The sequence below is a fragment of the Amaranthus tricolor genome, chromosome 4 (assembly GCF_026212465.1).
Source record: "Amaranthus tricolor cultivar Red isolate AtriRed21 chromosome 4, ASM2621246v1, whole genome shotgun sequence".
NCBI lineage: Eukaryota > Viridiplantae > Streptophyta > Magnoliopsida > Caryophyllales > Amaranthaceae > Amaranthus > Amaranthus tricolor.
The window spans coordinates 13,149,366-13,166,206 of record NC_080050.1 but is presented as its reverse complement, the minus strand read 5'-3'; positions in this window follow the sequence as shown (position 1 = coordinate 13,166,206).

The following is a 16,841-nucleotide window of genomic DNA, read 5'->3' as shown; positions in this document are numbered from 1 at the left end:
AACAAAATAGTATATACGAAATAGTGATATTTGCCATGTTTCGTGCAAAACAAACCAATTTTGAGCTACTATATGCGCAATAGTGCCAAAAACGCTTAAACACCCATAAAATAGCAACTTAACACGTAATTTCTAGCATATTATTATGATTTTTAATTCTAACAAATTCAACACAATAATATATACCAAATAGTGTTGTGAGCCAAGTTTCGTGCAAAACAAACCAAGTTTGTGCTACTTTATGTGCGAAAGTGCCAAAAACACTTAAAAACCCAAAAAATCGCAACTTAACACGTAATTTCTAGAATATAAATAAGATTTTCAATTCTAACCACTTCAACATAATAATATATACCAAATAGTTTTGTGTGCCAAGTTTCGTACAAAACAAACCACGTTTGAGCTACTTTATGCACAAAAGTGCCAAAAACGCTTATAAACTATTAAAATCGCAACCTAAAATGTAATTTCTAGCATATGAATATGATTTACAGTTCTAACCACTTCAATACAATAATATATACCAAATAGTGTTGTGTGCCAAATTTCGTGCAAAACAAACCAATTTTGAGCTAATTTATTCGCAATCGATCCAAAATCGCTTAAAAATCCATAAAATCCTAACATATCACGCAATCTCTAGCATATGAATATGATTTTCAATTCTAACTAGTTCAATACAATAATATATACCAAATAGTGAAGTATGCCAAGTTTCGTGCAAAACAAATCAAGTTTGAGATACTATATCCACAAAAGTGTCAAAAACGTTTAAAAACCCATAAAATCGCAACTTAACACATAATTTCTAGCATATGAATATGATTTTTAAATCTAACCACTTCAACACAATATTATATACCAAATAGTGTTTTGTGCCATGTTTCATGCAAAACAAACCAAGTTTGAGCTAATTTAAGCGCAAAAGTGCCAAAAACGGTTAAAAACTATTAAAATCGCAACATAACATGTAATTTTTAGCATATGACTATGATTTACAATTATTACCACTTCAACACAATAATATAGACGAAATAGTGTTGTGTGCCAACTTTCGTGCAAAACAAACCATGTTTGAGCTATTTTTTGCGCAAAAGTGCAAAAAACGTTTAAAAACCCTTAAAATCGCAACTTAACACGTAATTTATCGCATATGACTATGATTTTAGATTCTACCCACTACAACACAATAATATATACCAAATAGTGCGATGTGCCAAACTTCGTCCAGAACAAACCAAGTTTGAGCTACTCTATGCACAAAAGTGCCAAAAATGCTTAAAAACCCTTAAAATCGCAACTTAACACGTAATTTCTTGCATCTGAATATGATTTTCAATTCTAACCACTTCCACACAATAATATATACCAATTAGTGTTGCGTGCCAAGTATCGTGCAAAACAAACCAAGTTTGAGCTACTTTATGCGCAAAAGTGCCAAAAACACTTAAAACCCCATAAAATCGCAACTTAACACGTACTTTCTAGCATATGACTATGATTTACATTTCTAACCACTTCAACAAAATAATATATACCAAATAGTAATGTGTGCCAAGTTTCGTGCAAAACAAACCAAGTTTGAGCTACTATATGCGCAAAAGTGCCAAAAAACACTTAAAAACCCATAAAATCGCAACTTAACACGTAATTTCTAGCATATAAATATGATTTTCAATTCTAACCACTTCAACATAATAATATATACCAATAGTTTTGTGTCCCAAGTTTCGTACAAAACAATCCACGTTTGAGCTACTTTATGCGCAAAAGTGCTAAAAAACGCTTAAAAACTATTAAATCGCAACTTAAAATGTAATTTCTAGCATATGACTATGATTACAATTCTAAACCACTTCAATACAATAATATATACCAAATGGTGTTGTGTGCCAAATTTCGTGCAAAACAAACAAATTTCGAGCTACTTTATGCGCAAAAGATCCAAAAACGCTTAAAAACCCATAAAATACCAACTTAACACGTAATTTCTAGCATATGAATATTATTTTCAATTCTAACCACTTTAACACAATAATATATACCAAATAGTGTTGTGAACCAAGTTTCGTGCAAAACAAACCAAGTTTGAGCTACTTTTATGTGCAAAAAGTTCCAAAAACGCTTAAAAACCTATAAAATCGCAACTTAACACGTAATTTCTACCATATGAATATTATTTTAAATTTTAACCACTTCAACACAATAATATATACGAAATAGTTTTGTGTGCCAAATTTCGTACAAAACAAAAACGTTTGAGCTAATTTATGCGCAAAAGTGCCAAAAACATTTAAAAACAATTAAAATCGCAACTTAACATGTAATTTCTAACATATGACTATGATTTACAATTCTTACAACTTCAACAAAATAATATATACCCAATAGTATTTTGTGCCAAGTTTCACGCAAAACAAACCAAGTTTGAGCTACTTTATGCGCAAAAGTGCTCAAAAATGCTTAAAAAGCAATAAAAATCGCAATTTAACCACGTAATTTCTTGCATGTGACTATGGTTTACATTTCTAACCACTTCAACAAAATAATATATAGGAAACAGTGATGTGCGCCATGTTTCGCGCAAAACAAACCAAGTTTCAGCTACTATATGCGTAAATGTGCCAAAAAATACTTAAAAAACCAATAAAATCGCAACTTAAAACCAAGTTTTCAACTACTATATGAATATGATTTTTAATTCTAACCACTTCAACACAATAATATATACCCAAATCTATTGTGAGCCTAGTTTCATGCAAAACAAACCAAGTTTGAGCTACGTTATGCGCAAAAGTGCCAAAAACGCTTTAAAACCCATAAAATCACAACTTTACACGTAACTTCTAGCATGTGAATATGATTTTCAATTCTAACCACTGCAACACAATAATAATACCAAATAGTTTTGTGTGCGAAGTTTCGTACAAAACAAACCATGTTTGAGCTACTTTATGCGTAAAGTGACAAAAACGCTTAAAAACTATTAAAATCGCAACTTTACAAGTTATTTCTATAATATGATTATGATTTACAATTCTAACCACTTTAGCACAATACTATATACAAATAGTGTTGTATGCCAAGTTTCGTGCAAAACAAACCAAGTTTGTGCTACTTTATGTGCAAAAGTGCCAAAAACACTTTAAAACCCATAAAATCACGTAAGTTCTAGCATATAAATATTATTTTCAATTCTAACCACTTAAACACAATAATATATACCACATAGTATTGTGTGCCAAGTTTCGTACAAAACAAACCACGTTTGAGCTACTTTATGAGTAAAAATGCCAAAATCGCTTAAAAACTATTAAAATCGCAACTTAACACGTGATTTCTAGCATATGAATATGATTTTCATTTCTTACCACTTCAAAAAAATAATATATACCAAATAGTGTTGTCTTCCAAGTTTCATGCTAAACTAACCAAGTTTGAGCTACTATATGCGCAAAACTGTCAAAAAACGCTTAAAAATCAATAAAATCGAAACATAACACACATAATTTCTAGGCATATGAATATGATTTTAAATTCAAACCACTTCAACACAATAATATCTACCAAATAGTGTTGTGAGCCTAGTTTCGTGCAAAACAAACCAAGTTTGAGCTACGTTATGCGCAAAAGTGCCAAAAAACGCTTTAAAACCCATAAAATCACAACTTTATTACGTAATTTCTAGCATATGATTACTATTTTCAATTCTAACCACTTCAACACAATAATATATACCAAATAGTTTTGTGTGCCATGTTTCATGCAAAACAATCCACGTTTGAGCCACTTTATGCGCAAAAGTGCCAAAAACGCTTAAAAAACTATTAAAATCGCAACTTAAAATCTATTTCTAGCATATGACTATGATTTATAATTCTAACCATTTCAACACAATAACATATACCAAATAGTGTTGGGTGCCAAATTTCGTGCAAAACACAAACGTGGTTTTGAGCTACTTATGCGCAAAAGATCCAAAAACGCATAAAACCCATAAAATCCCCAACTTAACACTTAATGTCTAACATATGCATTGATTTTCAATTCTTACCACTTCAACAAAATAGTATATACCAAATAGTGTTGTGTGCCAAGTTTCATGCAAAACAAACCATGTTTGAGCTATTTTAGACCAAAAGTGCCATAAACGCTTAAAATCGCAACTTAAACACGTAAGTTATCGCATATGACTATTATTTTAGATTCTAACCACTACAACACAATATATATACCAAATAGTTTTGTGTGCGAAGTTTCGTACAAAACAAACCATGTTTGAGCTACTTTATGCGTAAAGTGACAAAAACGCTTAAAAACTATTAAAATCGCAACTTTACAAGTTATTTCTATAATATGATTATGATTTACAATTCTAACCACTTTAGCACAATACTATATACCAAATAGTGTTGTAAGCCAAGTTTCGTGCAAAACAAACCAAGTTTGTGCTACTTTATGTGCAAAAGTGCCAAAAACACTTTAAAACCCATAAAATCACGTAAGTTCTAGCATATAAATATTATTTTCAATTCTAACCACTTCAAACACATAATATATACCACATAGTATTGTGTGCCAAGTTTCGTACAAAACAAACCACGTTTGAGCTACTTTATGAGTAAAAGTGCCAAAATCGCTTAACAACTATTAAATCGCAACTTAACACGTGATTTCTAGCATATGAATATGATTTTCATTTCTTACCACTTCAAAAAAAAAATTATACCAAATAGTGTTGTCTTCCAAGTTTCATGCTAAACTAACCAAGTTTGAGCTACTATATGCGCAAAACTGTCAAAAACGCTTAAAAATCCATAAAATCGAAACATAACACGTAATTTCTAGCATATGAATATGATTTTAAATTCAAACCACTTCAACACAATAATCTACCAAATAGTGTTGTGAGCCTAGTTTCGTGCAAAACAAACCAAGTTTGAGCTACGTTATGCGCAAAAGTGCCAAAAAACGCTTTAAAACCCATAAATCACAACTTTATACGTAATTTCTAGCATATGATTACTATTTTCAATTCTAACCACTTCAACACAATAATATATACCAAATAGTTTTTGTGTGCCATGTTTCATGCAAAACAATCCACGTTTGAGCCACTTTATGCGCAAAAGTGCAAAAATGCTTAAAAAACTATTAAAATCGCAACTTAAAATGTAATTTCTAGCATATGACTATGATTTATATTTCTAACCATTTCAACACAATAACATAACCAAATAGTGTTGGGTGCCAAATTTCGTGCAAAACAAACCAAGTTTGAGCTACTTTATGCACAAAAGATCCAAAAACGCATAAAACCCATAAAATCCCAACTTAACACTTAATGTCTAACATATGCATATGATTTTCAATTCTTACCATTTCAATAAAATAGTATATACCAAATAGTGTTGTGTGCCAAGTTTCATGCAAAACAAACCATGTTTGAGCTACTTTAAGCCCAAAAGTGCCAAAAACGCTTAAAAATCGCAACTTAACACGTAAGTTATCGCATATGACTATTATTTTAGATTCTAACCACTACAACACAATAATATATACCAAATAGTGTTATGTGCAAAATTTCGTGCAAACCAAACAAAGTTTAAGCTATTATATGCACAAAAGTGCCAAAAACGTTTAAAAACCCTTAAAATCGCAACTTAACACGTAATTTCTAGCGTATGAATATGATTTTCAATGCTAACCCACTTGAAAAAAAGTATTATATAACAAATAGTGTTGTGTGCCAAGATTCATGCAAAACAAATCAAGTTTGAGACACTTTATGCGCAAAAGTGCCAAAAACGCTTAAAAAACCCTTAATATCGCAACTTAACACGTAATTTCTACCATATGACTATGCTTTACATTTCTAACCACTTCAACAAAATAATATATACCAAATAGTGATGTGTGCCAAGTTTCGTCCAAAACAAACCAAGTTTGAGCTACTATATGCGCAAAAGTGCCAAAAACGCTTTAAAACCCATTAAAATCGCAACTTAACACGTAATTTCTAGCATTTAATATGATTTTCAATTCTAACAATTCAACACAATAATATGTACCAAATAGTGTTGTGAGCCAATGTTTGTGCAAAACAAACGAAGTTTGTGCTACTTTATGTGCAAAAGTGCCAAAAACACTTTAAAACCCATAAAATCGCAACTTTACACGTGATTTTCTAGGATATAAATATGATTTTCAACTCTAACCCCTTTCAACAGAATAATTTATACCAAATAGTTTTGTGTGCCAAGTTTCGTAATAAACAAACCACGTTTGAGCTACTTTATGCGCAAAAGTGCCAAAAACGCTTAAAAACTATTATATCGCAACTTAAAATGTAATTTTCTAGCATATGACTATGATTTACAATTCTAACCACTTCAATACAAAATTATATACCAAACAGTGTTGTGTGCAAAATCTCGTGCAAAACAAACCAATTTTGAGCTACTTTATGCGCAAAAGATCCAAAAACGCTTAAAAACCCATAAAATCGCAACTTAACACGTAATTTTAAGCATATGAATATTATTTTCAATTCTAACCACTGCAACACAATAATATATACCAAATAGTTTTGTGTGCCAAGTTTCGTACAAAACAAACCATGTTTGAGCTACTTTATGCGCAAAGTGTCAAAAACGCTTAAAAACTATTAAAATCGCAACTTACAAGTAATTTCTATAATATGATTATGATTTACATTCTAACCACTTTAGCACAATATATATACCAAAATAGTGTTGTATGCCAAGTTTCGTGCAAAACAAACCAAGTTTGTGCTAATTTATGTGCAAAAGTGCCAAAAACACTTTAAAACCCATAAAATCACGTAAGTTCCTAGCATATAAATATTATTTTCAATTCTAACCACTTCAACACAATAATATATACCACATAGTATTGTGTGCCATGTTTCGTACAAAACAAACCACGTTTGAGCTACTTATGAGTAAAAGTGCCAAAATCGCTTAAAAACTATTAAAATCGCAAATTAACACGTAATTTGAAGCATATGAATATGATTTTAAATTCTAACAACTTCAACACAAAAATATATACCAAATAGTGTTTGTGCCATGTTTCTTGCAAAACGAACCATGTTTCAGCTACTTTATGCGCAAAAGTGCCAAAAACGCTTAAAAACCCATAAAATAGCAACTTAACACGTAATTTCTAGCATATGAATATGATTTTCAATTGTAACCACTTCAACACAATAATATATACAAAATAGTTTTCTGAGCCAAGTTTTGTACAAAAACAAACCACGTTTGAGCTACTTTATGCGCAAAAGTGCCAAAAACGCTTAAAAACTATTAAAATTGCAACTTAACACGTGATTCTCGTAGATGAAATATGATTTTCAATTCTAACCACTTCAACAAATTAATATACACCTAATAGTGTTGTGTTCTAACTTTCATGCAAAAAAAACCAAGTTTGAGCTACTTTATGCGCAAAAGTGTCAAAAACGCTTAAAAACCCATAAAATCAAAACTTAACAAGTAATCTCTAGTATATGAATATGATTTTCAATTCTAACCAGTTCAACACAATAATATATACCAAATAGTGTTGTGTGCAAAGTTTCGTGCAAAACAAACCAAGTGTGAGCTACTTTATTGCGGAAAAGTGCCAAAAACGCTTCAAAACCCATAAAATTGCAACTTAACACGTAATTTCAAGCATATGAATATAATTTTCTATTCTATCATATGAATATGATCTTCAATTCTAACCACTTCAATGACAATAATATACACCAAATAGTTTTGTGTACTAAGTTTCGTACAAAACAAACCACGTTTGAGCTACTTTATGCGCAAAAGTGCCAAAAACACGCTTAACTTAACACGTCATTTCTAGGCATATGAATATGATTTTCTATTCTAACCAGTTCAACACAACAGTATATACCAAATAGTGTTGTGTGCCAAGTTTCGTGCAATACAAATCAAGTTTGAGTTACTTTTTGCGCAAAAAGTGCCAAAAATGCTTAAAACCCCATAAAATTACTACTTAACACGTAATTTCTAGCATATGAATATAATTTTCAATTCTAAACACTTATATACAATAATATATACCAAATAGTGTTGTCCTGCAAAGTTTCGTGCAAAACAAACCTAGTTTGAGCTACTTTATGCGCAAAAGTGCCAAAAACCGCTTAAAAAACCTATAAAATCGCAAATTAACACGTAATTTCTAGCATATGAATATGATTATAAATTCTAACCACTTCAACACAATAATATATACCAAATAGTGTTGTGTGCCATTTTTCGTGCAAAACAAACCAAGTTTTATTCGCAAAAGTGCCAAAAATGCTTAAAAGCCCATATATTCACAACTTAACACGTAATTTCTAGCATATGAATATGATTTTCAATGCTGAACACATCAACACAATAATATATACAAAATAATGTTGCGTGCCAACTTTTGTGCAAAATAAACCAAGTTTGAGCTACTTTATGCGCAAAAGTGCCAAAAACGCTTAAAAACCCATAAAATCCCAACTTAACACGTAATTTCTAGCATGTGAATATGATTTTAAATTCTGACCACTTCAACACAATAATATATACCAAATACTGTTGTGTGCAAAGTTTCGTGCAAAACAAACCAAGTTTGAGCTACTTTATTGGAAAAAATCCCAAAAACACTTAAAATCCCTTAAAATCGCAACTTAACACGTAATTTCTAGCATATGAATATGATTTTAAATTCTAACAACTTTAACAGAATAATATATACCAAATAGTGTTGTGTGCAAAGTTTCGTGCAAAACAAACCAAGTTTGAGCTACTTTATTGGAAAATAATCCCAAAAACACTTAAAATCCCTTAAAATCGCAACTTAACACGTAATTTCTAGCATATGAATATGATTTTCAATTCTTAACACTTCAAAAAAATAATATATACCAAATAGTGTTGTGTACCAACTTTCTTGCAAAACAAACCAAGTTTGACCTACTTTATGCGCAAAAGTGCCAAAAACGCATAAAAACCCATAAAATTGCAACTTAACACTTAATTTCTAGCATATGAATATGATTTTGAATTCTTACCACTTCAACACAATAATAAATACCAAATAGTGTTGTTTGCCAAGTTTGGTGCAAAACAAATCAAGTTTAAGCTACTTTATTCGCAAAAGTGCCAAAAACGCTTAAAAACCAATAAAATTGCAACCTAAAACGTAATTTCAAGCATATGAATATAATTTTCTATTCTAAACACTTCAACACAATAATATATACCAAATAGTGTTTTGAGCCAAGTTTCGTGCAAAACAAACCAAGTTTGTGCTACTTTATGTGTAAAAGTGCCAAAAACACTTAAAAACTCATAAAATCGAACCTTAACACATAATTTCTAGCATATGAATATGATTTTCAATTCAAACCACTTCAACACAATAATATATAGCAAATAGTGTTGTGAGCCTACTTTCGTGCAACACAAACCAAGTTTGAGCTACGTTATGCGCAAAAGTGCCAAAAACGCTTTAAAATCCATAAAATCAGAACTTTACACGTAATTTCTAGCATATGAATATGATTTTCAATTCTAACCATTTCAACAGAATAATATATACCTAATAGTTTTGTGTGCCTACTTTCTTGCAAAACAAACCAAGTTTGAGCTACTTTGTGCGCAAAAGTGCCAAAAACGTTTAAAAACCCTTAAAATCGCAACTTAAAAAGTAATTTATCGCATATGACTATGATTTTAGACTCTAACCGCTACAACACAATAATATATACCAAATAGTGTTATGTGCAAAATTTCGTGCAAAACAAACCAAGTTTAAGCAACTTTAAGCACAAAAGCGCCAACAATGCTTAAAAACCCTAAAAATCGCAACTTAACACGTAATTTCTAGCATATGAATATGATTTTCAATTCTAACCACTTCAACAAAATAATATACACCGAATAGTGTTGTGTGCCAAGTTTCGTGCCAAACAAATCAAGTTTGAGACACTTTATGCGCAAAAGTGCCAAAAACGATTAAAAACCCTTAAAATCGCAACTTAACACATAATTTTCAGCATATGACTATGATTTAAATTTCTAAGCACTTCAACAAAATAGTATATACGAAATAGTGATATTTGCCATGTTTCGTGCAAAACAAACCAATTTTGAGCTACTATATGCGCAATAGTGCCAAAAACGCTTAAACACCCATAAAATAGCAACTTAACACGTAATTTCTAGCATATTATTATGATTTTTAATTCTAACAAATTCAACACAATAATATATACCAAATAGTGTTGTGAGCCAAGTTTCGTGCAAAACAAACCAAGTTTGTGCTACTTTATGTGCGAAAGTGCCAAAAACACTTAAAAACCCAAAAAAATCGCAACTTAACACGTAATTTCTAGAATATAAATAAGATTTTCAATTCTAACCACTTCAACATAATAATATATACCAAATAGTTTTGTGTGCCAAGTTTCGTACAAAACAAGCCACGTTTGAGCTACTTTATGCACAAAAGTGCCAAAAACGCTTAAAAACTATTAAAATCGCAACCTAAAATGTAATTTCTAGCATATGAATATGATTTACAGTTCTAACCACTTCAATACAATAATATATACCAAATAGTGTTGTGTGCCAAATTTCGTGCAAAACAAACCAATTTTGAGCTAATTTATTCGCAATCGATCCAAAATCGCTTAAAAATCCATAAAATCCTAACATATCACGCACTCTCTAGCATATGAATATGATTTTCAATTCTAACTAGTTCAATACAATAATATATACCAAATAGTGAAGTATGCCAAGTTTCGTGCAAAACAAACCAAGTTTGAGATACTATATCCACAAAAGTGTCAAAAACGTTTAAAAAACCCATAAAATCGCAACTTAACACATAATTTCTAGCATATGAATATGATTTTTAAATCTAACCACTTCAACACAATAATATATACCAATAGTGTTTTGTGCCAAGTTTCATGCAAAACAAACCAAGTTTGAGCTAATTTAAGCGCAAAAGTGCCAAAAACCGGTTAAAAAACTATTAAAATCGCAACATAACATGTAATTTTTTAGCATATGACTATGATTATACAATTATTACCACTTCAACACAATAATATAGACGAAATAGTGTTGTGTGCCAACTTTCGTGCAAAACAAACCATGTTTGAGCTATTTTTTGCGCAAAAGTGCAAAAAAAGTTTAAAAAACCCTTAAAATCGCAACTTAACACGTAATTTATCGCATATGACTATGATTTTAGATTCTACCCACTATAACACAATAATATATACCAAATAGTGCGATGTGCCAAACTTCGTCCAGAACAAACCAAGTTTGAGCTACTCTATGCACAAAAGTGCCAAAAAATGCTTAAAAACCCTTAAAATCGCAACTTAACACGTAATTTCCTTGCATCTGAATATGATTTTCAATTCTAACCACTTCCACACAATAATATATACAATTAGTGTTGCGTGCCAAGTATTGTGCAAAACAAACCAAGTTTGAGGCTACTTTAATGCGCAAAAGTGCCAAAAACACTTAAAACCCCATAAAATCGCAACTTAACACGTACTTTCTAGCATATGACTATGATTTACATTTCTAACCACTTCAACAAAATAATATATACCAAATAGTAATGTGTGCCAAGTTTCGTGCAAAACAAACCAAGTTTGAGCTACTATATGCGCAAAAGTGCCAAAAAACACTTAAAAACCCATAAAATCGCAACTTAACACGTAATTTCTAGCATATAAATATGATTTTCAATTCTAACCACTTCAACATAATAATATATACCAAATAGTTTTTGTGTCCCAAGTTTCGTACAAAACAATCCACGTTTGAGCTACTTTATGCGCAAAAGTGCTAAAAAACGCTTTAAAAACTATTAAAATCGCAACTTAAAATGTAATTTCTAGCATATGACTATGATTTAAAATTCTAACCACTTCAATACAATAATATATACCAAATGGTGTTGTGTGCCAAATTTCGTGCAAAACAAACAAATTTCGAGCTACTTTATGCGCAAAAGATCCAAAAAACGCTTAAAAACCCATAAAATACCAACTTAAACACGTAATTTCTAGCATATGAATATTATTTTCAATTCTAACCACTTTAACACAATAATATTATACCCAAATAGTGTTGTGAACCAAGTTTCGTGCAAAACAAACCAAGTTTGAGCTACTTTATGTGCAAAAGTTCCAAAACGCTTAAAAACCTATAAAATCGCAACTTAACACGTAATTTCTAGCATATGAATATTATTTTAAATTTTAACCACTTCAACACAATAATATATACGAAATAGTTTTGTGTGCCAAATTTCGTACAAAACAAAAACGTTTGAGCTAATTTATGCGCAAAAGTGCCAAAAACATTTAAAAACAATTAAAATCGCAACTTAACATGTAATTTCTAGCATATGACTAGGATTTACAATTCTTACAACTTCAACAAAATAATATATACCAAATAGTATTTTGTGTCAAGTTTCACGCAAAACAAACCAAGTTTGAGCTACTTTATGCGAAAAAGTGCTCAAAAATGCTTAAAAAGCATTAAAATCGCAATTAAACACGTAATTTCTTGCATGTGACTATGGTTTACATACCTAACCACTTCAACAAAATAATATATAGGAAACAGTGATGTGCGCCATGTTTCGCACAAAACAAACCAAGTTTCAGCTACTATATGCGTAAATGTGCCAAAAAATACTTAAAAACCAATAAAATCGCAACTTAAAACCAAGTTTCAGCTACTATATGAATATGATTTTTAATTCTAACCACTTCAACACAATAATATATACCAAATACTATTGTGAGCCTAGCTTCGTGCAAAACAAACCAAGTTTGAACTACGTTATGCGCAAAAGTGCCAAAAACGCTTTAAAACCCATAAAATCACAACTTTACACGTAATTTCTAGCATGTGAATATGATTTTCAATTCTAACCACTGCAACACAATAATATATACCAAATAGTTTTGTGTGCGAAGTTTCGTACAAAACAAACCATGTTTGAGCTACTTTATGCGTAAAGTGACAAAAACGCTTAAAAACTATTAAAATCGCAACTTTACAAGTTATTTCTATAATATGATTATGATTTACAATTCTAACCACTTTAGCACAATACTAATATACCAAATAGTGTTGTATGCCAAGTTTCGTGCAAAACAAACCAAGTTTGTGCTACTTTATGTGCAAAAGTGCCAAAAACACTTTAAAACCCATAAAATCACGTAAGTTCTAGCATATAAATATTATTTTCAATTCTAACCACTTCAACACAATAATATATACCACATAGTATTGTGTGCCAAGTTTCGTACAAAACAAACCACGTTTGAGCTACTTTATGAGTAAAAGTGCCAAAATCGCTTAAAAACTATTAAAATCGCAACTTAACCACGTGATTTCTAGCATATGAATATGATTTTCATTTCTTACCACTTCAAAAAAAATAATATATACCAAATAGTGTTGTCTTCCAAGTTTCATGCTAAACTAACCAAGTTTGAGCTACTAATGCGCAAAACTGTCAAAAACGGTTAAAAATCCATAAAATCGAAACATAACACGTAATTTCTAGCATATGATATGATTTTAAATTCAAACCACTTCAACACAATAATATCTACCAAAATAGTGTTGTGAGCCTAGTTTCGTGCAAAACAAACCAAGTTTGAGCTACGTTATGCGCAAAAGTGCCAAAAACGCTTTAAAAACCCATAAAGTCACAACTTTATACGTAATTTCTAGCATATGATTACTTTTTTCAATTCTAACCACTTCAACACAATAATATATACCAAATAGTTTTTGTGTGCCATGTTTCATGCAAAACAATCCACGTTTGAGCCACTTTATGCGCAAATAGTGCCAAAAACGCTTAAAAACTATTAAAATCGCAACTTAAAATGTAATTTCTAGCATATGACTATGATTTATAATTCTAACCATTTCAACACAATAACATATACCAAATAGTGTTGGGTGCCAAATTTCGTGCAAAACAAACCAAGTTGAGCTACTTTATGCGCAAAAGATCCAAAAACGCATAAAACCCATAAAATCCCAACTTAACACTTATGTCTAACATATGCATATGATTTTCAATTCTTACCACTTCAACAAAATAGTATATACCAAATAGTGTTGTGTGCCAAGTTTCATGCAAAACAAACCATGTTTGAGCTACTTTAAGCCCAAAAGTGCCAAAAACGCTTAAAATCGCAACTTAACACGTAAGTTATCGCATATGACTATTATTTTAGATTCTAACCACTACAACACAATAATATATACCAAATAGTGTTATGTGCAAAATTTCGTGCAAACCAAACAAAGTTAAGCTATTATATGCACAAAAGTGCCAAAACGTTTAAAAACCCTTAAAATCGCAACTTAAACACGTAATTTCTAGCATATGAATATGATTTTCAATGCTAACCACTTCAAAAAAGTAATATATAACAAATAGTGTTGTGTGCCAAGATTCATGCAAAACAAATCAAGTTTGAGAAACTTTATGCGCAAAAGTGCCAAAAACGCTTAAAAACCCTTAAAATCGCTACTTAACACGTAATTTCTACCATATGACTATGATTTACATTTCTAACCACTTCAACAAAATAATATATACCAAATAGTGATGTGTGCCAAGTTCGTCCAAAACAAACCAAGTTTGAGCTACTATAATGCGCAAAAGTGCCAAAAACGCTTTAAAACCCATAAAATCGCAACTTAACACGTAATTTCTAGCATTTTAATATGATTTTCAATTTCTAACAAATTCAACACAATAATATGTACCAAATAGTGTTGTGAGCCAAGGTTTGTGCAAAACAAACCGAAGTTTGTGCTACTTTATGTGCAAAAGTGCCAAAAACACTTTAAAAACCCATAAAATCGCAACTTTACCACGTAATTTGTAGGATATAAATATGATTTTCAACTCTAACCCCTTCAACAGAATAATATATACCAAATAGTTTTGTGTGCCAAGTTTCGTAATAAACAAACCACGTTTGAGCTACTTTATGCGCAAAAGTGCCAAAAACGCTTAAAAACTATTATAATCGCAACTTAAAATGTAATTTCTAGCATATGACTATGATTTACAATTCTAACCACTTCAATACAATATTATATACCAAACAGTGTTGTGTGCAAAATTTCGTGCAAAACAAACCAATTTTGAGCTACTTTATGCGCAAAGATCCAAAAACGCTTAAAAACCCATAAAATCGCAACTTAACACGTAATTTTAAGCATATGAAATATTAATTTCAATTCTAACCACTGCAACACAATAATATATACCAAATAGTTTTGTGTGCCAAGTTTCGTACAAAACAAACCATGTTTGAGCTACTTTATGCGTAAAGTGACAAAAACGCTTAAAAACTATTAAATCGCAACTTTACAAGTTATTTCTATAATATGATTATGATTTACAATTCTAACCACTTTAGCACAATACTATATACCAAATAGTGTTGTATGCCAAGTTTCGTGCAAAACAAACCAAGTTTGTGCTACTTTATGTGCAAAAGTGCCAAAAACACTTTAAAACCCATAAAATCACGTAAGTTCTAGCATATAAATATTATTTTCAATCTAACCACTTCAACACAATAATATATACCACATAGTATTGTGTGCCAAGTTTCGTACAAAACAAACCAACGTTTGAGCTACTTTATGAGTAAAAGTGCCAAAATCGCTTAAAAACTATTAAAATCGCAACTTAACACGTGATTTCTAGCATATGAATATGATTTTCATTTCTTACCCACTTCAAAAAAATAATATATACCAAATAGTGTTGTCTTCCAAGTTTCATGCTAAACTAACCAAGTTTGAGCTACTATATGCGCAAAACTGTCAAAAACGCTTAAAAAATCCATAAAATCGAAACATAACACGTAATTTCTAGCATATGAATATGATTTTTAAATTCAAACCACTTCAACACAATAATATCTACCAAATAGTGTTGTGAGCCTAGTTTCGTGCAAAACAAACCAAGTTTGAGCTACGTTATGCGCAAAAAGTGCCAAAAACGCTTTAAAACCCATAAAGTCACTACTTTATACGTAATTTCTAGCATATGATTACTATTTTCAATTCTAACCACTTCAACACAATAATATATACCAAATAGTTTTGTGTGCCATGTTTCATGCAAAACAAATCCACGTTTGAGCCACTTTATGCGCAAAAGTGCCAAAAAACGCTTAAAAACTATTAAAATCGCAACTTAAAAATGTAATTTCTAGCATTGACTATGATTTATAATTCCTAACCATTTCAACACAATAACATATACCAAATAGTGTTGGGTGCCAAATTTCGTGCAAAACAAAACCAAGTTTGACGTACTTTATGCGCAAAAGATCCAAAAACGCATAAAAACCCATAAAATCCCAACTTAACACTTAATGTCTAACATATGCATATGATTTTCAATTCTTACCACTTCAACAAAATAGTATATACCAAATAGTGTTGTGTGCCAAGTTTCATGCAAAAACAAACCATGTTTGAGCTACTCTAAGCCCCAAAAGAGCCAAAAACGCTTAAAATCGCAACTTAACACGTAAGTTATCGCATATGACTATTATTTTAGATTCTAACCACTACAACACAATAATATATACCAAATAGTGTTATGTGCAAAATTTCGTGCAAACCCAACAAAGTTTAAGCTATTATATGCACAAAAGTGCCAAAAACGTTTAAAAACCCTTAAAATCGCAACTTAACACGTAATTTCTAGCATATAAATATGAT